Source organism: Gopherus flavomarginatus, chromosome 5, assembly GCF_025201925.1.
Source record: "Gopherus flavomarginatus isolate rGopFla2 chromosome 5, rGopFla2.mat.asm, whole genome shotgun sequence".
NCBI lineage: Eukaryota > Metazoa > Chordata > Testudines > Testudinidae > Gopherus > Gopherus flavomarginatus.
This window is the reverse complement of record NC_066621.1, coordinates 85925152-85947474: the sequence shown is the minus strand read 5'-3', so window position 1 is coordinate 85947474 and position 22323 is coordinate 85925152. Positions and strand designations below refer to the sequence as shown.

Below are 22323 nucleotides of genomic sequence, written 5' to 3'. Positions count from 1 at the left end.
GTGCGTATTTCCATGTGGCTGTTCACCCATCACACAAGAAGTTCCTGCATTTTGTGGTAGGCCAGGAATACTTTGAGTTTTGAGTCCTCCGCTTTGACTGGCTATGGCACCCAGAGTATTTACAAAGATTTTCTCTGTAGTAGCAGCCCAGATGAAATGCCGGGACCAAACGATGTTCCCATATGTGGACAGTTGGCTCCTGGTAGGCTGATCTTGTCTGGAGGTGTGGTGCATGACAGACATACAACTACTAACAGCCCTAGTCATGTGGATAAATGAAGAAAAGTCTGTTTTGTTATCCTCAAGGTCAGTAAACTTTATAGGGGCAAGGTTGGATTCAGTTTCTGTGAAAGTGTTCCTTCGCTCAGAAAGGTTTCATGCAATGGGCAGCCTGATTTTACACATCACCCACAGATCAAAAGCCACAGTGCACAAGTGCCCCTGACAGTTTGGCCACATGCACCTACGTGACTCCTTTCTTCAAACTCCACTTATGGTGCTTGTAGACAACCAACCAAGGACCAAATCATCTCCAGGTTGCTCCTGCCAGTGTTGTTACCTCCTTAACTTGGTGGTTGAATCCAGAAAAGTTCATGGTGGGAGTTCCCTTCAGCCCTCCCACCCCTAGGGCCACCATTATGACCGACATCTCTCTTCTAGGGTGGGGTGCTAACCTGGACAACCACACTGCTCATGGCATCGGGACTCCATTAGAGGCCAGGCTGCATATAAACTTATTGGAACTGGGAGAGATCCATCTTTTTTGCAAGCCTTCCTTCTGCTTATATACTTGCTCCATATACAGATAATATTGGACAATATCACTGCAATGGTCTATATAAAGTGTGCGCGCGCGCGCACACACACACACACGCACAGAGCAAGAGAGAGAAAAAGAAAAAAAAATCTCATCCCCTCTGCCACGAAGAGATCAGACTTTGGAACTGGTGCATCGGGAAACACATCACAATACCAGGACTGTGCATTGCCTTATCAACAACAACCTGGCAGACAAACAGAAGCTTTGTGATAGGCCACAAATGGGAAGTTCACGACACAGTCGTAAGTGAGATATTTACACAGTAGAGTACTCAGTTACATGACTTCTTTGTGTCCCAAATGAACAGAAAGCTCCCCCTATGTTGCTCAAGGGAAGTCATGAGTTGCTACTCCCAAGGTGATGCTCTGCTCATGTCCTGGATGAATGGCTGCAGATGTGTCTTTCGTCCTATTCTCCTGTTTCTGCAGCTCATAGGGAGGATACACTGCGACAAAGCCAGCATCATTCTCCGAGCACCCCACTGGCCCAGACTATTCTGGTTCATCGAACTTCTAATAATGTCTGCCTGCCCAGCAGTCAGGATCCACCTGTTCCCAGATCTCCTAATCTACAACTGAGGGAAGACCAAGTATACTGTAAGCATCCTGGTTGTTCTGGACTATCTCCTATTCCTGAAGACTTCACGTGTCTCTGTTAGTTCGCTAAGAGTACATGTAACAACGATTAGTGCCTTCCTACCCCTGGTGGACAGATGCTCCATTTTTACTCACTGAGCTACAGTATGATTCATGAAAGGCTTGACCAGGACCTTACCACCAATATTTAAACCTATGCCTCAGTGACACCTTCATCCGTGTCCTATCCAAGCTCACTAGTGCACCTTTTGGACCTGTGGTGAATTGTACCATGGCCCACATGTTTGTGAAGGTGGCATTTATAGTAGCTATCAGCTCAGTGCCATCGTGATGGCTCCTTTTTATACAGTGTTGCACAAAGAAAAGGTTTCTCTTCAGCTATGTCCCAAGTTCTCCCCCAAGATGGTTTCTGAGTTCCATATCAAATGATACACTTGTATTTTTCCCAAAAACCTATGCTTTCTCTGGAGATAAGAGACTTCATTCCCTCAATGTCCAGCATGGTCTGGCAGTCTACCTGCAAAGAACCAAGCTCATTAGGAAATCACTGAGACTCTTTATCTCCATAGTGGAGATATCACGAGTGCAAGCCATATCCTTTCAGAGGATTTCTAAGTGGATCTAAGGAGGCATCTTAGAGTGATGCAAGATAGCAAACATTCTTCCCTCTGGAGGTGTTGCAGCTCATTCCACATAAGCACAAGCTCCCTCCATGGCATTCCTATCAAATGTTCTGCTGCAGGACACCAGCAGAGCAGCCATTTGGAGTTTGACGCACACATTTGCGATTCACTACGCTTTAGTTTATGCCTCAGCTGTGGATGTAGCAGTGGGATCAGTAGAATTGTAAGGATTTTTGCTACCGGCTTTCTTGAACTTGCCTCCAGCCTGAACCCTGCTTGTCAGTCACCCAAGCGTGGAATACACATAGGGACCATCACCTGAAGTAGTGGAGGTTACTTACTGTAACTGGAGGTTCTTCAAGATGTTTGGTACCTATCTGTATTCTGCTACCCACCCTCCAGTCTTTCTACTTCGGATTTTGTTGGATTTGCAGTGAGAAGAGGAACTGGAGAGATGTTGACCCATGCTGCCTCTTATATCCTAGGTCAGGAGCAAGAGGAGCACTGCTGTGCATGTGCATGCCATTGGACACTTCTTTGAAGAATTTCTGGACTTGAGTGTATGATGCACATGTGTATTCACTTGTGGAATACGGATAGGGACCACACATGTGAAAGAACCTCTAGTTCCAGTAAGTAATATCCACTTTCAACTGCTGTTGGATGGCAGTGTGAGGATGTGGGTTTCCTGGGAGCCCTGCAGGCCTGGGTTCAAGTTCCACCATCCTTTTGCGAAGTGTCCTGAATATTAAGAATTGAAATATCCAAAAGTAATGAAACATAAAAAGTAAGGTTTCTTCAGCAAAGTTAACTCTGTCCCCTTGCATATAGCTTTTGTGTTCTGCTAGGATTAAAAAATTAATCACGATTAATCAGTTTTAATTGCACTGTTAAACAATATTAGAATACCATTTATTTAAATATTTTGGGCTTTTTTCCCCTATATTTTCAAATATAGGATCAGGGCTGGGGGCTCTGGGTGCAGGGCTTCACCCCTCTCCCCACTCCTGCCCAGGAAATGTTGGAGGGGAGCTAGCCTCAGCCCCCTCTCGTCACTGACTGGGAAGCAGAGGGCTGAGGCTTCAGCTCACATTGCTGATGCCTCCTGCTGCTCCCACAGGTATGCGATAAACACGTTAATTTTGCTTTCAGTTAATTGCAGACATTAACTGCAATTAATTTATAGCCCTAATTGCCACTTAATATGATATTAAATATATGCTTTTAAAATATAGTATATTGACAACATAGTTGGATTAAAGTTGCACTGAGATCTTTAATTTTGAAGCTTTCTAACTTTTTTGTGTATTTGTTAGAGAAGAAAAACAGGGGCTAGTGCATTTATGTAACTTCTGTAACAGTATAAGTATGTCATTCAATCTAGCTATTAATATTCATATTTTATATATAAATATATGCACTAACTTAACCACATTTGACAGTTTGTCTGATTGTAGGAAGGTCTTGAAGTCACTAAATATCAATGAAGGATTATTCTTATTTGTGAAGAATCTATTCCAGCAAGTAATTGTACTGTGAACTACTGCCTCCAAAAGCAGAAACCTATTAAGCTAATGGCAAATTCTGCTTCTTCAGTCAGCAGCATTCCTAGCTGAGGCTTGGTAGGAACAGTCTTATATACAAAAGATCTATATTCCACAGTCATTTTTTTTGCATTGGTGACTTCCAGTTGAAGTACAGAGTAAGTCATTTCTCCGTTCCTTTTTAAAAAACACATGAGATTAAACACATTCAGGCCAACACAATCCTGTTCTTTCAAGTGTCAGTCTACTGCCTGTCTAATTACAACCATAATTTAGGGTTTGATCATGTTGTCATTCAAGTCGAGAGAAAAATACCATAGACATCAGTGGAAGCAGGATTGAGCACCTTATAAAGCCAAAAAAGCATTTATACATCTGCAGTATCACTTTCAAAGTTTTTTAATGTCCATTTATTTTTATAAATCTCTGCACCTGCACAGCTGACATAAAAAGGTAATGAGTTATCTTCTAGGAAAAAAGATGGTGAAACAGCACTCATTCTTTTATTTCTTTAGATTTTAATTTAAGTTCAAGTTCATTAAAAGTTGTAATAAACTTGCAAAATATGCTTGAAAATTTACCGGCCCAGATACAATCTACTCATCCCTTTTTACCATGTTGTTAATGAAAATACTTGCGATATTTAACCCACCTGTTTCCGATAGGTCTAAGACTTGTAGGTGTTCATTGCTCTGCTCTCTCTACGTTGGTAGCACCTAGTAGAAGTGATCTCATTCAAAATAAGACTTTTTGGAGTATTGCATGTAGTTGCATGCTTAAAGTTCTGACCTTGACTATCTGACAGTGAGTTACTCCTCCCTGCAGGAAAGAAAACTGTCAGTTCTTCTTCGAGAGCTGATCCCTGTGAGCGTGCACATGCTCTGTATGCTCAGGGCCAGAAATTCTTCAATAGCCATGCCAGCTCATCTGAAGCTGTGCCTCCTAGTGCTGCCCTCTGAGGGCATAAACACTGATACGGACCGACTGACCCCCATTTCTTTTTCTGTCACCCATGGTTGGGGATGGAACCTCCTATGTCCATTTCTTTTCTTTGGTGTGCATCTTAATTGAGTCTGTAAATACTATAAAAACTATTCCTAGTTAGTTAACAAAGTTTAGTGCTTGTTAGTTGGGGTTGGGGTGGGGGTCTTCTCTTTCTAGTTTTCCCTTTTTCTTCGGTGCATCAATTATGCCCAAGTGCCAAGGCTTGCCTGACATGCCCCTTGGTTTTCCTAGTGAGCATCTTCATGAAATTTGTGCTGCTCAGGGAATCACATGTCTCCCTCAAAGTGCCGTATCTGCCATGCCTTTCCTCTGTATATCAGACAAGTCTGTGATTTCAGGCTCCACAAGCACTTTGTGGCACTTTCCACAGGCCCTGTTACAGTCTAGGACCCCCTCCCATTCTGCTTCCTCTCTTCCAGAATCACCAGGCAGCACATTGCTGGGTTTTGGTACTGGTGGTTTTCAGTTCTTCCCCAAACACAAGAACTCCGTGAAGCAGAGACATGAGATGGACCATGGCAAACTTTCCCACAAGAAGAGGGACACATCCCCGCATAAGTGCTCCAAAAATATGCCTGCTTTTCCCCTTCTCTGGCACCACCAGAGATCTGTATCCTGGAATGAATGCACCTGAAACTTGTACAGCAAAGAAGACATTGATGGTACCAGGAACTCTCAGTGCCCAAGCCTGCCCATGGACAGACCATCAACAACTCCCGTGCCTCATATAGATAGGAGGGACTGGTCTCTCCTTCTCCAACAGTACTGACCATGCACAGACCTTCTGTCTCTAAGACAGCTTTGATGGCCCTGATAAAGCCCAGGACCCTGGACAGTTCACCTCAGGCAGGTCCTTGATATGCATTCTTGGAGGATTTGGCTGTCTCTGCAGACCTTGAGTTCCTGATTTTCACAGAACCGAAACTGCTGCAGGAGGTTCCTGCTCCATCAGTCTACGCAACATTCACCGGTACCAAGGCTTAGCCAGGAACTGGAGGCTCAGGCTCAGTTTCTTTCCTACCTACTGCTCCTGCTTCTGATCAGATGGAAACAAATTCCATGGTACCCCAACAATGAAACATGAGGAGGCCTCTTCATTGGACAAATATGATCTGGTACCGACTGGCCTTCCAGTTAGCTGATTGGAGGACTAACAGTCCAGGCAAGGCTTCCAGATAAACTCTACTTCCCTGCCCTTGTTAACAGCAATTCTGGCCCAGGGACCAATGGTGCCCACCATAGGGGGCCACCTCTGTTCCATAATAGTCCATTGCATCGACCTTGGAGCCCCTGGAATATCCTTCCAAGCATCTGAATATGAGGATCCGCACCCAGGAATGGTCACCACCAAGCAAAGAAGCACAGTTTTCATAGTAGCAGTTGATGGAGTACCAGCAATACCAATGGTACTCTTTGTCCTTTCCAGATGAAGCAGTATCACTAGCCTCTCCCTCTTCTCCAGACAATTTTAAGCAGTACTAGGACCTTCTCCGAAGGATTGCAGACACTCTCTCCAGAGTCTTTTGGAGGAGGTCTATTATTTAACTCACAAACTCCTAGACATACTTCAGCCTATGGATCCATCTAAAGTAGAACTCCCAATTAATGAGGCCATCACAGAACTTGCCAGAGTAGTCTGGCAAACACCTGTGTCCTGCGCCCTGCCCCAAGAGTGGGCTGAGAAACATTGATTAAACTAGCTAGAGACATAAAGGGTAACAAGAAAACATTCTACAAATACATTAGAAGCAAGAGGAAGACCAAGGACAAGGGTAGGCCCAATTTTGGGGGGGTGGGGAACACAATAACAGAAAATGTGTAAATGGCAGAAGTTGCTAAATGACTTTTTTTATTTCAGTTTTCACCACAAGGGATAGTAGCAATTGGATGTCTAACATAGTGAATGCCTATGAAAAATGAGGTAGGATGAGGCTAGAAATAGGGAAAGAACAAGTTAAAAATTACTTAGACAAGTTAGAGATCTAAAGGTGGCAGGGCTTGCTGAAATACAACCTAGAATACTCAAGGAGCTGGATGACTGTGATATCTGAGCCATTAGCAATTCTCTTCTAAAACTCCTGGATGATGGGAGAGAATTAACTTCAGTACCTGGAAAGATAATGGAGCAAATAATAAAGCAATCAGTTTGCAAACACCTAGAAGATAATAAAGTGATAAGTAAAAAGCAACATGGATTTTCCAACCACAGAATCATGTCAAACCAACCCAATAACTTTTTTTGACAGGATAACAAGCCTGGTGGATAGGAGAGAAGCGGTAGACGTGGTATATCTTGACCTTAATAAGGCTTTTGATTCTATCTTTCATGACAGACAGTATAAACAGCTGTAGCGGCACAGGAGCCAGCAAACACAGCTGTAAACGGGAGATTGAGTGGGAGTTTGCAAAGGGAGTTTGAGGGGAAGATTGAGAGCCAGGCAGAGGAACAGACAGGCTAGTGAAGGGAGTGTGTGATGGTCTGGCAGTGTTTTGGTGCTTGTTGAGGGTTTGTGTTGCTGTGGGTGGTGTTTTGGTTTGGTTTATCTTTCCCGAACTAACAGGACTTAAGTGAGAAGGCTATGACAGATACAGAGGCTGCAATGGTAATGACCCAAGCTTTGGAAGACACAATGAAGATTACTGGATGTGGAAGCTGCGGCATGTACGTGATCTTGGAGGGGGTACCTGAAAAGAGTTTCGTCTGCATGAAGTGCTGCCTGATAGAGCTGACGGAAGAAAAGATCTGAGGATTGGAGATGCAGGTGGAAACTCTGGTTGAGTTTAGAAGGGGGTTTGAATGGATGACGGAGCAAAGACATGAGGAGACTGAAGGGAAAAGCTCAGACTAGCAGATGGAAACAGGACCAAAAAACTCTGAGGGGAGACTACTGGGTGAGGAAAGTGGACAGTGGAAGTATGTGACTAAGAGAACCAGGCAGAGGAAAAGACGGGCCAGTGAAGGAGAAATAGAGCTCTGGAACAGGTTTGCGGAGTTGGAAAATGAAGGGGCACAGCAGGTGGTCACTGAAGGTTGAGAGGGAGAGAAGAAGAGAAGAGCAGCTGGTCCTACAGGAAGAGGGGGAAAAGTCAATGGAGATAACACCAAGTATGAGCCCCAGGAGGATACGGGTTAGGTTGTGGAGGATTGCAAGGGAGAATAGGAATCGAGAGGACTTCAGCCAGAGGGAACGGGATAGACTGGATAATCACACCATTACCAGAAAAAGGCAGGGCTACATGAATGGGGACTCCTTACTGAGAAGAATAGACAGGCCTGTAACTAGAGCTGATTCAGAGAACAGAAGGGTGTGCTGTCTGCTGGATGCCAAGACATGGGATGTGGACCTGAGGCTGAAGAGGATCTTAATGGGAGTAGGAAAGAATCTACTGATTGTTCTTCATGTGGAAACAAATGATACGGCTAGATTCTCGCTGGAACATATCGAGAGACTATGCCAGGCTGGGGAAGACGCTTAAGGAAATGGAGGCTCAGGTGATCTTCAGTGGGATTCTGCCTGTTCCTAGAGAAGAGCAACGAAGGTGTGACAAGAATATGATGATCAACAGATGTCTCAGGCAGTGGTGCTATAAGGAGGGCTTTGGGATATATGGCCACTGGGAAGCATTCATGGACAGAGGACTGTTCTCTTGGGATGGACTTCACCTAGTAGAGAGGGAAATAAACTTCTAGGATGGAGGCTGACACAACTGATTAAGAGGGCTTTAAACTAGGAATTTGGAGGAGATGTCCAGGTAATCTCCATGCCAGATTTTAACATTGAGAGGGAAGAAGATGAAGAAAGAGAGGATACAGCCATGGGTAGAAGAATGGACATAAGGAGGAAGGTTAGCATAGATACTAGTCTAATATGTGATACTGGCATAAGAATGTCTATCTGTGCCTAATCTGGTAAAGAATGTGAGAGAAGCCAAGCAGCAAAAATTAAGATGTCTGTACACTAATGCAAGGAGCCTACGTAACAAAATGGAGGAACTAGAGCTATTGGTGCAGGAAGTGAAATCAGATATTATAGGGATAACAGAAATATGGTGGAATAGTAGTCCTGGCTGGAGTACAGGTATTGAAGGGTATGTGCTGTTTAGGAAAGACAGAAATAAAGGCAAAGGTGGTGGAGTAGCATTGTATATCAATGATGAGATAGACTGTAAAGACATAAGAAGTGATTAAATGGATAAGACAATCTGTCTGGGCAAGAATCACACTGGGGAAGAAAACTACTAGAACATCCCCTCAGATAGTGCTTGAGGTGTGCTATAAACTACCGTGATCTGATTTGGATATGGATAGAGACCTCTTTAATGTTTTTAATGAAGTAAATACTAATGGGAATTGTGTGATCATTGTGGAATTAACTTTCCAGATACAGACTGGAAGACAAATGCTAGTAGTAATAATAGGGTCAGATTTTCCTGGATGTGATAGCTGATGGATTCCTTCACCAAGTAGTTGCTGAACCAACAAGAAGGGGATGCCATTTTAGATTTGGTTTTGGTGAATAGTGAGGACCTCATGGAAGAAATGGTTGTAGGGGACAACCTTAGTTTGAGCAATCAGGAGTTAATTCAGTTCAGACTAAATGGAAGTATAAACAAAAATGGATCGGTGACTAGGGTTTTTTGATTTCAAAAGGGCTAGCTTTAAAAAATTAAGGAAATTAGTTCGGGAAGTGGATTGGACTAAAGAACTTGTGGATCTAAAGGTGGAGGAGTCCTGGAATTACTTCAAGTCAAAGTTGCAGAAACTATCAGAAGCCTGCAACCCGAGAAAAGGGGAAAAAACTCATAGGCAGGAGTTACAGACCAAGCTGGATGAGCAGGCATCTCAGGGAGGTGATTAAGAAAAAGCAGAAAGCCTACAAGAAGTGGAAGATGGGAGGGATCAGCAAGGAAAGCTACCTTACTGAGGTCGGAACATGTAGGGATAAAGTGAGAAAGCCAAAAGCCATATAGAGTTGGACCTTGCAAAGAGATTTAAAACCAATAGTAAAAGGTTCTATAGTCATATAAATAAGAGGAAAACAAAGAAAGAAGTGGGACCGCTAAACACTGAGGATGGAGTGGAGGATAAGGATAATTTAGGCCTGGCCCAATATCTAAACAAATACTTTGCCTCTGTCTTTAATGAGGAGCTTAGGGATAATGGTAGGATGACAAATAGGAATGAGGATATGGAGGTAGATATTACCACATCTGAGGTAGAAGCCAAACTCAAACAGTTTAATGGGACTAAATTGAGGGGCCCAGATAATCTTCATCCAAGAATATTAAAGGAACTGGCACATGAAATTGCAAGACCATTAGCAAGAATTTTTAATGAATCTGTAAACTAAGGGGTTGTACCATATGACTGGAGAATTGCTAACATAGTTCTATTTTTAAGAAAGAGAAAAAAGGGTGATCTGGGTAACTACAGGCCTGTTAGTTTAACATCTGTAGTATGGAAGGTTTTAGAAAATTTTTTGAAGGAGAAAGTCGTTAAGGACATTGAGCTCAATGGTAATTGGGTCAAAATACAACATAGTTTTACAAAAGGTAGATCGTGCCAAACTAACCTGATCTCCTTCTTTGAGAAGGTAACAGATTTTTTTAGACAAAGGAAACACAGTGGATCTAATTTACCTTGATTTCAGTAAGGCATCTGATATGGTTCCACATGGGGAATTATTAGTTAAATTGGAAAAGATGGGGATCAATATGAAAATTGAAAGATGGATAAGGAACTGATTAAAGAAGAGACTACAACGGGTCATACTGAAAAGTGAACTGTCAGGCTGGAAGGAGGTTACTAGTGGAGATCCTCAGGGATCGGTTTGGGGATCAATCTTATTTAATCTTTTTATTACTGACCTTGGCACAAAAAGTGGGAATGTGCTAGTAAAGTTTGCGAATGACACAAAGCTGGGCGATATTGCCAATACAGAGAGGGACTGGATATCCTACAGGAAGATCTGGATGATCTTGTAAACTGGAGTAATAGTAATAGGATGAAATTTAATAGTGAAAAGTGCAAGGTCATGCATTTAGGGATTAATAACAAGAATTTTTGTTATAAACTGGGGATGCATCACTTAGAGGTAACAGAAGAGGAGAAAGACCTCGGAGTATTGGTTGATCACAGCATGACTATGAGCTGCCGATGTGATATGGCTGTGAAAAAAGTTAATGCGGTCTTGGGATGCGTCAGGTGAGGTATTTCCAGTAGAGAGAAGGAGATGTACCGTTATACAAGGCACTGGTGAGACTTCATCTGGAATATTGTGTGCAGTTCTGGTCTCCTATATTTTAAGAGTGATGAATTCAAACTGTAACAGGTACAGAGAAGGGCTACTAGGATGATCTGAGGAATGAGAAACTTGTCTTATGAAAGGAGACTCAAAGAGCTTGGCTTGTTCAGCCTAACCAAAAGAAGGCTGAGGGGAGATATGATTGCTCTCTATAAATATATCAGAGGGATAAATGCCAGGGAGGGAGAAGAATTATTTAAGCTCAATACCAATGTGGACACAAGAATAAATGGATATAAACTGGACACTAGAAAGTTTAGACTTGAAATTAGATGGTTTCTAACCATTAGAGGAGTGAAGTTCTGAAATAGCCTTCCAAGGGGAGCAGTGGAGGCAGAAGACACATCTGGCTTCAAGACTAACCTTGATAAGGTTATGGAAGGGACGGTATGATGGGATAGCCTAATTTTGACAATTAATTGATCTTTGACTATTAACGTTAAATATATCCAATGGCCTGTGATGGGACATTAAATAGGGTGGGATCTGAGTTACTACAGAGAATTCTTTCCTGGATGTCTGGCTGGTGAGTCTTTCCCACATGCTCAGGGTTTAGCTGATTGCCATATTTGGGGTTGGGAAGGAATTTTCCTCGGGGGCTGATTGGCAGAGGCCCGGGGGGGTTTCGCCTTCCTCAAGCATGGGGCACGGGTCACTTGCTGACGGATTCTCTGCACCTTGAAGTCTTCTAGCCACAAGTTGAGGACTTCAGTAGCTCAGACATAGGTCAGGGTTTGTTACAGGAGTGGGTGGGTGAGATTACATGCCCTGCGTTGTGCAGGAGGTCAGACTAGAAGATCATAATGGTCCTATCGGACCTTAAAGTCTATGAGTCTATGACCGTCTTATGAACAGGATAGGGAAGTACAGCCTAGATGGAGCTACTGTAAGGTGGGTGCATAACTGGTTGGAAAATTGTTCCCAGAGAGTAGCTATCAGTGGTTCACAGTCAAGCTGGAAGGATATATCAAGTGGGGTTCTTCAGGAATTGGTTCTGGATTCTGTTCTGTTCAGTATCTTCATAAATGATTTAGATAATGGCATGGAGAGTATACTTGCAAATTTTGCACATGATGCCGACCTGAGGGGGGTTTCAGGTGATTTTTGGAGGACAGAATAAAAATTCAGAATGATGTGGACAAACTGGAGAAATGGTCTGAAGTAAATAGGATGAAATTCAATAAGGACAGATGCAAAGTACTCCACTCAGGAAGGAACAATCACTGCCTAGGATGGAGTACTGTGGAAAAGGATCTGGGGGTTATAATGGATCACAAGCTAAATATGAATATGTAACACTGTTCCACAAAAAAGAATATCATTCTGGAATGTATCAGCAGGAGTATTGTAAGCAAGACACAAGAAGTAGTTCTTTCTCTCTATTCCATGCTGATAAGGCCTCAGCTGGAGTACTATGTTTATTTCTGAGCACCATATTTTAGGAAAGATGTGTACAAATTGGAGAAAGAGAGCAGAGGAGAGCAACAAAAATGATTAAAGGTCAGGAAAACATGAACTATGAGGAAAGATTGAGAAAAATTTGGGTTTGTTTAGTCTGGAGAAAGGAAGACTGAGAGGGAACATAAGTTATCAAGTAAGTACATAAAAGATTGTTACAAAGAGGAGAGTGAAAAATTTTTCTTAATATCTGAGGCTAGGGACAAGAAGTAGTGGACTTAAATTACAGCAAGGGCGGTTTAGGTTAGACATTAAGAAAAGCTCCATGTCACGGTGATTAAGCACTGGAACAAATTGCCTTGGGAGGTTGTGGAATCTCTGTCATTGGAAGTTTTTAAGAACTGGTAAGACAAGTGCCTGTCAGAAATGGTCTCGTTATTACATAGTCCTGCTTTGAGTGCAGGGGGCTGGACTCAGTGACCTACTGAAGTCCCTTCCAGTCCTACACTTCTACGATTCTGTGGTTACTTTGTTATCCCTATGGAGCAGAATTTTTGTTTTCCTCCTCTAACCCCAGTTTCCTGGTGGTGCAGGTAGTTACAGAACAAAGCTGGCTACACCAGCCCAAATCCACCCCACAGGATAGACACACCAAGTGACTAATCCTTTATGGAAGAAAGCTGTTCTCTTTGGCTAGTGTAGCAATCCAGATAGCTAACCACCACGCTTTAATGTCCAAATCCAATAGCTTATCGTAACTTAAGTTGTAATTTGTGAACCAACTTCCTCAAGATTTCAAAACCCAGTTCCAGGCCATCCTGGTCACCTAAAGCTATTTGCACAGACTTCCCTCTGGGCATCCCTTGATGTAGATGACACAGGAGCATTGCCCATGATACCACAATAGACATGAGAAGATCTTCATGAATCTCTTTCCCAAAGAGATTCAGATCTCCCTTTTGTTGAGGGTACCAACTTATTTAGTAACAAGATTGATAAATCACTGCATACCCTCAAAGACTTCTGAGCAACCCTCTGCTTTTTGGATATTTAGACTCTGGCACCCAGGAGAAAGTATTCTAGGCCTCTTTTGCTTCATCATTGTCCACTGCCTCCTTCCCTTTTCCAGCAGAGGACATGTGGACTTCCCAAGAAGTAGCAGAAGACCCAGTGGTGTAGACAGCTTGCATCACCATTTTCTACTTCTGTCTCAGCCACCTTCAGGAAGCCGTTTTGAGGTGGTGCCAGAGCATCCACAGCCAGTCTCTGTAATGCTTGTTCCCACCCCCTTTGGTGGCTGGCTGGCCCACTTTTTTCCCCAGTGTGGAACATCGGCACCATCACAACGAACTTATGGATTCTGGATATTGGATCAAAAGGTTATGTTCTAGACTTGCTCCCCCTCCTCCAAACTCCTCCTCCCTGTCCCTTTTCAGGGACCCCTCTCAGAGGATTCTCAGGCAAGACGTGTACTCCCTTCTTTAGCCTGGGGCAATAGAGCCCCTTCCACTCTTTCATACAGGGAAGAGCTTTTATTCAAGGTACTTCCTCACTCCCAAAAAGAATAGGTTGAAGGACACATTCTGGACCTCAGACAACTGAATGTCTTTATATGATACTCAAAGTTCAGAATGACCACGTTGGCCTTTGTAATACCCTTCCTCATCTCTGGTGACTGGTTTATGACCTTGGATTTGAAGGATACATGTTTGTATTTGGAGATTTACCCTGCTCAGAAAAGGTTCCTGGACTTCAGGGGACCAGGCGCACAGGGAGCTCCCTTTTAATCTCTCCATGGCCTCAAGGATATTTGTGAAAGTCCTTGTGATGGTGGCAACATGTCTCTGCTGTCAAAGGAAATTGCTATTTCCTTACCTGGACGATAGGCTGCTCGTTCAGTCATGCCAGGAGGTATATGAAACAACCACCACTTTTTTTTCCACTTTTTCATTCCTTAGGACTTCAAGTCAGTTTAGACAAGTCCATATTAATGCCCTAATAAACAATACAGTTCATAGGGGTGGACCTGAACTCAGGTATATTGAGTTACTCGGGACTGGTTTCGAGTCATGAGTGGTCTCATTAGCTAGCTTTGTCTCAGTCCTCATGCTACAATCCAGTCTCGCCACATTCTGTTAGACCACACGGCAACATGTGTCTGTGTCACCCTGTTCGTACAAATGCACACACAATGTCTTCAAGTACAGTTATAGACAGTTTATACCCTGAAAAGGGACTCCTTGGCCAAGGTCTCTTGTCCATGGGATGTGCTGACATTGCTCAGCTGATGGAAGAACAATGACACAGTAAATGTGAGGGTCCCTTTTGTTCCACACCACCTCAAAGACACTTTTACCACAAACACCTCCCTAGTGGGATGAGTTGTGCCTCTCAAAGACCAGACAGCCCAAGCATCCTGGTCCCTGCAGGAATCCAGGCTTATGACCGGTTCTTTAAGCACACAAGAGATTCCTGCCCATCATTTGATCTACACACGACCAGGTCAGGTCAGACAGTATGACTACTGTCTACTCTATAAACAGGCAGGGAGGAGCAAGATTTCCCCCCTTCCCACTTTGCAGAAAAGGGATCCTCCTCTGGAACCTGGTGCACTGGATCACTTTCTCAGCCATTCACATATTGGAGTAATGAATTCACTGGTGGACAGCTTCAGCAAGTACTTTCACAGAGACCATGAGTGGGAAGTTCACCCATCAGTAGCATAGTGTGACTTCTGGCAATGGGGAGTCCTGTCTTGGTACCGCTTTACAACACAGCACAACAAAAAATGCTTAACTTACTGTCTCCAGACAGCCCAAAGTCTCAGCTCTGGAGCAGATACCTCCTTGGTGCAGAGGTCAGAACCTCTGATGTATGTCTTCCCACTTCCAGTCCCACTGCTTGCTCAGATACTCCAGAAGATCAAACTCAACAAAACAACAGTGATCCTCATAGCTCTCTGGTAGGCAAGGCAATTTTGGTTCACCACCATATCACAATTAGCATCTTGCCTATACATCCAGCTTCAGCCATTCCATAATGAAGGTAAGGTGACCCCAATTTAGGTGTCATACTGTCCTGCAGTAGCCCAAGAGCGTGAGTACCAATCTCAGGGTAGACTGTTAAGAACCAGGACACAACCCCCAAATTGGTTGTAAGATCTATACTTAAATTTAATCAAGTAATTATCTTGCCTAAACAAGGAATTCACTTGCAAGACCCATTTTCATGGGAGGAGGGCTGAGGTGGACAGGAAAGCGCAAAACAGTCTTGTCCTCTTTAGTGTTCCACTGTAGTCAGTCAGGTGTCAATGGGCTTTCTTGTCAGACAGGACATAACACATTCTGTTGGAAACTATCATTTTTTTTTCTTCGAGTGCTTGCTCATGTAGATTTCATTCTGTGTGTGTTTGCACCTGCTGGTGCACAAGGTCGTCGGAGATTTTTGTCTTAGCGGTATCTGTAGGGTTGGCAGTGGCATCCCCTTGAGTGCTGCGCTCATGTGTTGGTATGTCAGGTGCTCCCAATCGTACACCCTCTCAGTGCCTTCTTACCACTGATGGTGGTTAGTTGGCGTGCCTTTTCTTGCATTGCAAGGGCTAGAGGTTTTCGTCTTACTGACTCTGAGCCTTAGGGCCTTGTAAATATTTTGTTTATAGTAGTTTAGTGTTCAGTAGTTGTTAAGTGTAGTTAGCAGTTAGAGTCTCAGCAAGAACTTTGCTCCAGGTGGAGCATGCCCCAGTCTCCTGGGTTTAAGCCATGTGTGGACTGCAGCTGGCCTATAAGTGACCCCCATAGCAGCTGCCTCAAGTGCCTGGGGGAGTTGCATGTTAGAGATAAGTGCCAGATTTGTGTAAACTTTCTGCACCGCACACAGAGGGAGTGGGATATTTGGTTACAGGCTCGCTTCATGGAGTCCGCCCTTCATCTGGCTTCTGTGCTGTCCCATCAGGACTTCTTGAGTACCTCGGCCTCTTTGCACAGTGCACTCCTGGTGCCGGGCTCTGCCCACCACCGTTCCCCATCGCCGGTGTGCAAAAAGAAGGCTAGGAAGCATGGCACCCTGGCACTAGGCAAGAAAGGCCATGGGTAAGGCTGTGTGTATCGGTCACAGAAGTTATGGAAGTCACAGATTATATGGCTTTCCGTGACCGCCGTGATTTCTATGCTGGCTCAGGGACTGCCCAAGCTGGCCAGCCTCTGGGTCAGCAGCAGCAGTTTGGGTGTGTGGGAGGGGGCTAGGGGCAGGGGACTGAGGGGCACGTGGGGCTTACTCTCAGTGGGGGCTCCCTAGCACCCACTGGCATAGGCGGAGGAGGGGCCAGGGGGCTTTGCGTGTTGTCCGCAACTCCCATTGGCTGGAGTTCCTGGCCAATGAAAGCTGCCCCTGAGGAGTCAGCATTTGTGGCAAGAACAATGATTGGAGCTCTCCCCTGCCTGGAGTTGCAGGGACACGCGGAGCCTGGTAGGGAGCCTGCAAGTTGCACCAATCCCCTCCCCTCAGCACCAGCAACCTCCACCCCCAAGTTTTATTTAGGGTATATTGTAAAAGTCATGGACAGGTCACAGGCCGTTAATTTTTGTTTACTCCTCGTGACTTGTCTGTGACTTTTACTAAAAATACTCATGATAAAACATAGCTTTAGCCATGGGTCATTGGGCAAGGGACCCACTTTGGGTTGCCTGGCCACTCCGGAGCTGCACACTTATGCCTCTCCGGTCGGGGCCCTTAGCCCCTTAAAAGGTCCACCACCGACTCCTGGGAGTGCCATGGGACCTAAAACCCGATGGCACCAACGCCTTCACAAGATCCTCTGGTGCATGCCGATGCAGCATGTGCCTCAGAAACCATTAAAGGCTCTGCACGAGGGCAAGCCAGCTGCCAAGACCCCTCAGGGCAGTGGAGTGCTGCCAATCCTCTGAGACAAAGCAGTGCTCTGCTCCACGGATCGCTGATGTTGCAGCCCAGAACCTCTGGGGCCTGCTCTCAGGCACTGGCACCGTGCTTGCAGTGTCCGCTGTCCTGACGTGGATTGTCTAGAGGAAGACGCCAATCTCCGTACTACCAGTACTGTTCACCTTCCCGCCAGTCGTCCTCTCGGAGCAGGTCCTGGTCACCTGCCTTGTGGAAGTGCTCCGATGACGATGGCTCCACTGTAATCAGTGGAAGGGAGATTCTTCCGACACAGAAGCTCAGTTCAGCGCCTCGCCTAGACTCCACCAGTGTGAATGGGCACCTGAGGCTGTGTCAACATCGATGGCATCTGTGATGGATTGGATCACAGAAACCCCCTTGGGAACAGCCAACTGATGTGCCAAGACTACTTCTGCTCCTGCTTTCCTTGCCAGCTTGTGACTCCAGCACGCCGTCTTGCTGAGTCAGACATGCTAGTCTGCTCCATCACAGACCCAGGATCTGAACCATGTGCCCCAAAGCTGTAGACTTAACTGAAAGCAGCTTACAGAAGTGTTCCTGTCTTTGATACTTCGTTGCCCAACTCCCAATGGGGTCTAAACCCCAGATAAATCTGTTTTACCCTGTGTAAAGCTTATGCAGCTTTTAGTGGCCCTCCCATGCAGGCTGCCGCTCCGACCGGACCTCCTCTCCCAGGAAGGAGGATGTCTCCTCCACCCCAACCTGGCTGCTCTCCACTTGACAGCATGGGCTGCTCCGTGGCTGAATGAGGAGGAAGGGCGGTGTTCGGAGGAGGTTAGACAAGTCCTGCTTGAGAGCAGGAAACCATCTACACGTTGAACCTACCTGGCCAAATGGTATCGGTTCTCCAAGTGGGTGAGGGAGAGGGGTTCTTCCCCACTTCTCCATGTCTATTCAGCTCATCCTCAATTACCTCCTGTCCCTTAGGACCCAAGGCCTGGCAGTCTCCTCGGTCAGGGTGCACCTGGCGGTCATTTCTACTTTCCACCTCCCGCTGCAGGGCCACTCGGTGTTTTCACACCACGTGACCTCCCAGTTCCTCAAAGGGCTGGATCGGGCATTCTCTTACGCTAGACCCCCAGTCCTGCTCTGGGACCTGAGCCTAGTGCTCTCCCGCCTCACAGGGCCTCCATTTGAGCCCTTAGCCACTTGTTCTTGGTTCCACTTAAACTATAAAGTGGCGTTCCTGGTAGCTTTCACCTCAACCCACCGGGTCTCCGCGCTTAAGCCCTGACCTCCGAACCCCCATATACGGTCTTCCATAGGGATAAGGTCCAGCTCTGCCTGCACCCTGCTTTTCTGCCGAAGGTAGTCTTGGCTTTTCACATGGATCAGTACATCTTCCTCCCAGTCCTCTGTCCTAAGCCCCATGCTTCTAATGAGGAGCGACACCTGCACGTGCTAGATGTGCGTACAGCGCTGGCCTTTTACTTAGACCGAACCAGGCCTTCCCATAAATCCCTTCAGCTTTTCATTGCTTATGCCAAGCGCATGAGGGGGCGACCAGTATCCACTCCGCGGATCTCCTGCTGGATCACCTTGTGCATACACACTTGTTATGACTTGGCAGGAATTCCCCCGCCTCCTATAGTGAAGGCTCACTTGACGAGAGCTCAGGCCTCATCCACTGCCTACATGGCTCATGTCCCTATTCAGGACATCTGCAGGGCTGCTACATGGTCCTCTGTCCATAACTTCTCATCGCACTATGCGATCGTCCCCCAAACGCAGGATGATGCCGGGTTTGGTATGGCGGTGCTCTGCCTCGGTAACCTTTAAACTCCTACCCGCCTCCATCAGGTATAGCTTGGAGTCACCTACTGTGGAATACATATGAGCAGTCACTCAAAGAAGAAAGGACAGTTACCTCCTTTGTAACTGGCATTCTTCAAGATGTGTTGCTCAGATATATTCCACATCCCGCCCTCCTTCCTCTCTGTCGGAGTTGTCTGGCAAGAAGGAACTGAGGGTGGGGAGAGTGCGCAGCACCCTTTATAGCACGATATAGAGGCGCCACTCCAGGGGTTGCAGCGGAGCTCCCCCACTACAGGTACTGCTAAGGGAAAAACTTCCGGCACGGGTGCACGTAGTGAGCACGCACACCTACTGTGGAATACACATGAGCAACACATCTCGAAGAACGCCAGTTATGGAACAGGTAACTGTCCTTTCTTAAACCTTGGGTTGAGTGCTGTATCTATCCTTAGAAATCTCGCTTTGGAACCTTTGTTTTGTCAAATCTGTTGTGAAAGTGTTCTTAAAACTAACGTGCTGGGTCATCATCTGAGACTGTTATAACATGAAATGTATGGCAGAATGTGTGTAAAACAGAAGACCTACAATTCTCCCTCAAGGAATTCAGTCACAAATTTAATTAACACTCTTTTTTTAATGAGCATTATCAGCATGGAAGCATGTCCTCTGGAATGGTGGACGAAGTATGAAGGGGCATGTGAATGTTTAGCGTATCTGGCACATAAATACCTTGTAACCCCATCAACAAGAGTGCCATGTGAATGCCTGTTCTCACTTTCAAGTGACATTGTAAATAAGAAGCAGTCAGCAGTATCTCCCACCAATGTAAACAAATTTGTTTGTCTTAATGATTGGCTGAACAAGAGGTAGGACTGAGTGGACTTCTAGGCTCTAAAGTTTTACATAGTTTTGTTTGTGAGTGCAATTATGTAACAAAAATCTACATTTGTAAATTACACTTTCACGATAAAGAGATTGCAATACAGTACTTGTATGAAGTGAATTGAAAAATTATCATTTTTACAGTGCCAAATATTTATAATAAAAAATAATAATGTAACACGAGCACTGTACACTTTGTATTCTGTGTTGTAATAGAAATCAGTGTATTTGAATATTTAGGAAAACTTTAAAATATTTAATAAATTTCAGTTAGTATTCTGTTTAACAGTGCAATTAATCACAATTTATTATTCAATCACAGTGTATTTTTTTGAGTTAATTGCATGAGTTAATTGCGGTTAATTGACAGTCCTATATGTAAGTATTATTTTTATTACTAATAATGCAAAGCATTTATACTGTGTAACATTTTACATGTATTTTTAACTATATTTTAAAAAAGAAGAATTGGGAACTTCTTCAGGGATCCTCATTCCATTTCTTTGAGAAAAGAATAATAGTGCTACTATCTGACAAATACAGCAGCTAGGCTGGAAGAATGGTTCAAGAATTAAAAAGTGGCAGTTTTAAACTGCTTTCTGTGGGTCTGGCTGACCTTTTCAGAACTGGATTGTGCCCTTAGCTACTTCTGATTATTTTTTCTTCTCTTCATAAAATAGGCTGCTTAACACTCGCAGTTTAGCTTTGGCATTGAAAGGAATGTTGGGCCAAAATCAGTTCTTTTTGAAAGAGTAACTGGGGTTGTGAGATGAGGGAAAGAGGGAGAAAGTCAAGAGTTTAGTGAACTTAAGTGGAAGAAAGGTTAGAGAAAGTTGTTAATTTTCCTTGCTAGTTTCTCTTGCCCTGTGAGGTGAATGTTGGGCTTACCTAGAGCTCTTTGTATATGGAATCTGGTCCAAAACCCTTTGAAATTTAAGGAGCTGCTTAACTCTCCCTCCAGTTTTTCCTTTTTTAATTGCAACAGACTGCAAAGCTGTGCATTAATGAAATACTGATGCAGTTCTTGGCTGGCTTTGTCTTTGACCTCATGCCTGCCCCAGTGTACCTGTGATGTGCACTAATTGCCAGTAATGCATACCCATTTATTGCTTATTTCAGAAGGAAAACAGTAGACTGGAAATGTTTGAATCTGAAAATTTAGATTTAGCATGACCCAGACTTTTTAGCTGCACATATGCATGGTACTGCATATACTAACACATTTTAACCTTTATAAAAATTTTGAACACACAGGTTGTTAAGAGTATTTTCAGAATAATTGAACTTTGCTTTTCATGCCCCACTGACACATTTGACAAATGAATTTGAGCTGTCAGCCCATCATTAATGGTAGTTATAATGTCTTTATATTTCCAGTGCTCTGTTACTTTTTACATTCAATTTAAAGCACATGTGTAAAACCTGATTTTACTTTTTCTGTATTGTGTTTGGCAGCATAGTCTTTTAATTTTTCCTCTGCTTTTCACCTTTTTTGTTTTAAGCTGGTGTAAATCTGCAGTGTTTAATATTCTTTAGAATCACATAACCGTCGTATGTGCTAGCTACAATAACAGATAAGCACTAGAGTTGAAGGCCTCAACAGTCTCAGTATTGGTCTCTTCTTTTCATTTGTAAAAAAAAATTCCCCTTGGACAGAAGGTTGGCAGGCAATCTAAAAAATAGAAACTATTTTTCTTGGTTTAAAAAGAAAAAAATAGTCCTTTCTAGATGAAAAAATGTAATATGTAAAGTAGGGCAGAATATAGGTGAATTGTTTGCACTTCTATAACTCAAAGGATTAATATTTTATTGCAGGATACTAATTGTTTGTAGATTTTCTTGTTTAAAGAGATGCTGATGAGAGAAATTATGGCTCAGATCTCTTTCTCCAGTGGTCATGAAGGATTTGGGGAGAGCAGATGTCCATGAGGAATCCCATGCAGAGGTTTTCCTCATGTCATCCAGTTGGGGATATGTGGGATTGGCCTAATCACAGACTGTGGGGCCTGCTCCTAAATCTGGTCGATTCCCTGAGGCCTGTGGAAGACCCTGTGCTTCTGAGGCTCCTTACCTCAGCATTCACCCCCACTTAGCTCCCAAGTACTGCATTTCAACTGGAGTTGCATCAGCAGCAATTTACCAGGACATGGGTCCTTCTGGAACCCTGGTGGGCCTCTGAGGAAAGGGTAAGAGAGCCTAGAGTTGTATTTTCTCATAAAGGTTTGTAGCACAAGAGCTGGGAAATGATGTGTAGTTTCTCACCTAATTTCCACCTACTCGCCCATATGAACCTCATGAAACCTGTGGAAGAATCTCTGTGTGGGTATGGTGCTGTAGAGGCAGCTGCCCTGTCTCTTCAATATCAGAATCTGGGAGAGCCACACTCAGATGGTCCTTCCATTCACAGTTCTAGAAGACACGATTGGAGCCCCCACTCCCATTTTTTTAAAAGAACACTTT

The 22323-nt window shown here is 44.3% G+C and overlaps 1 protein-coding gene across 2 annotated transcripts in view; it reads left to right on the top strand.

Moving 5' to 3' along the window:
- The window catches only part of PHF21A (PHD finger protein 21A), a 261567-nt gene that overhangs the window by 42010 nt on the left and 197234 nt on the right, over positions 1-22323 (top strand). The gene's annotated exons all lie outside the window — the stretch shown is intronic.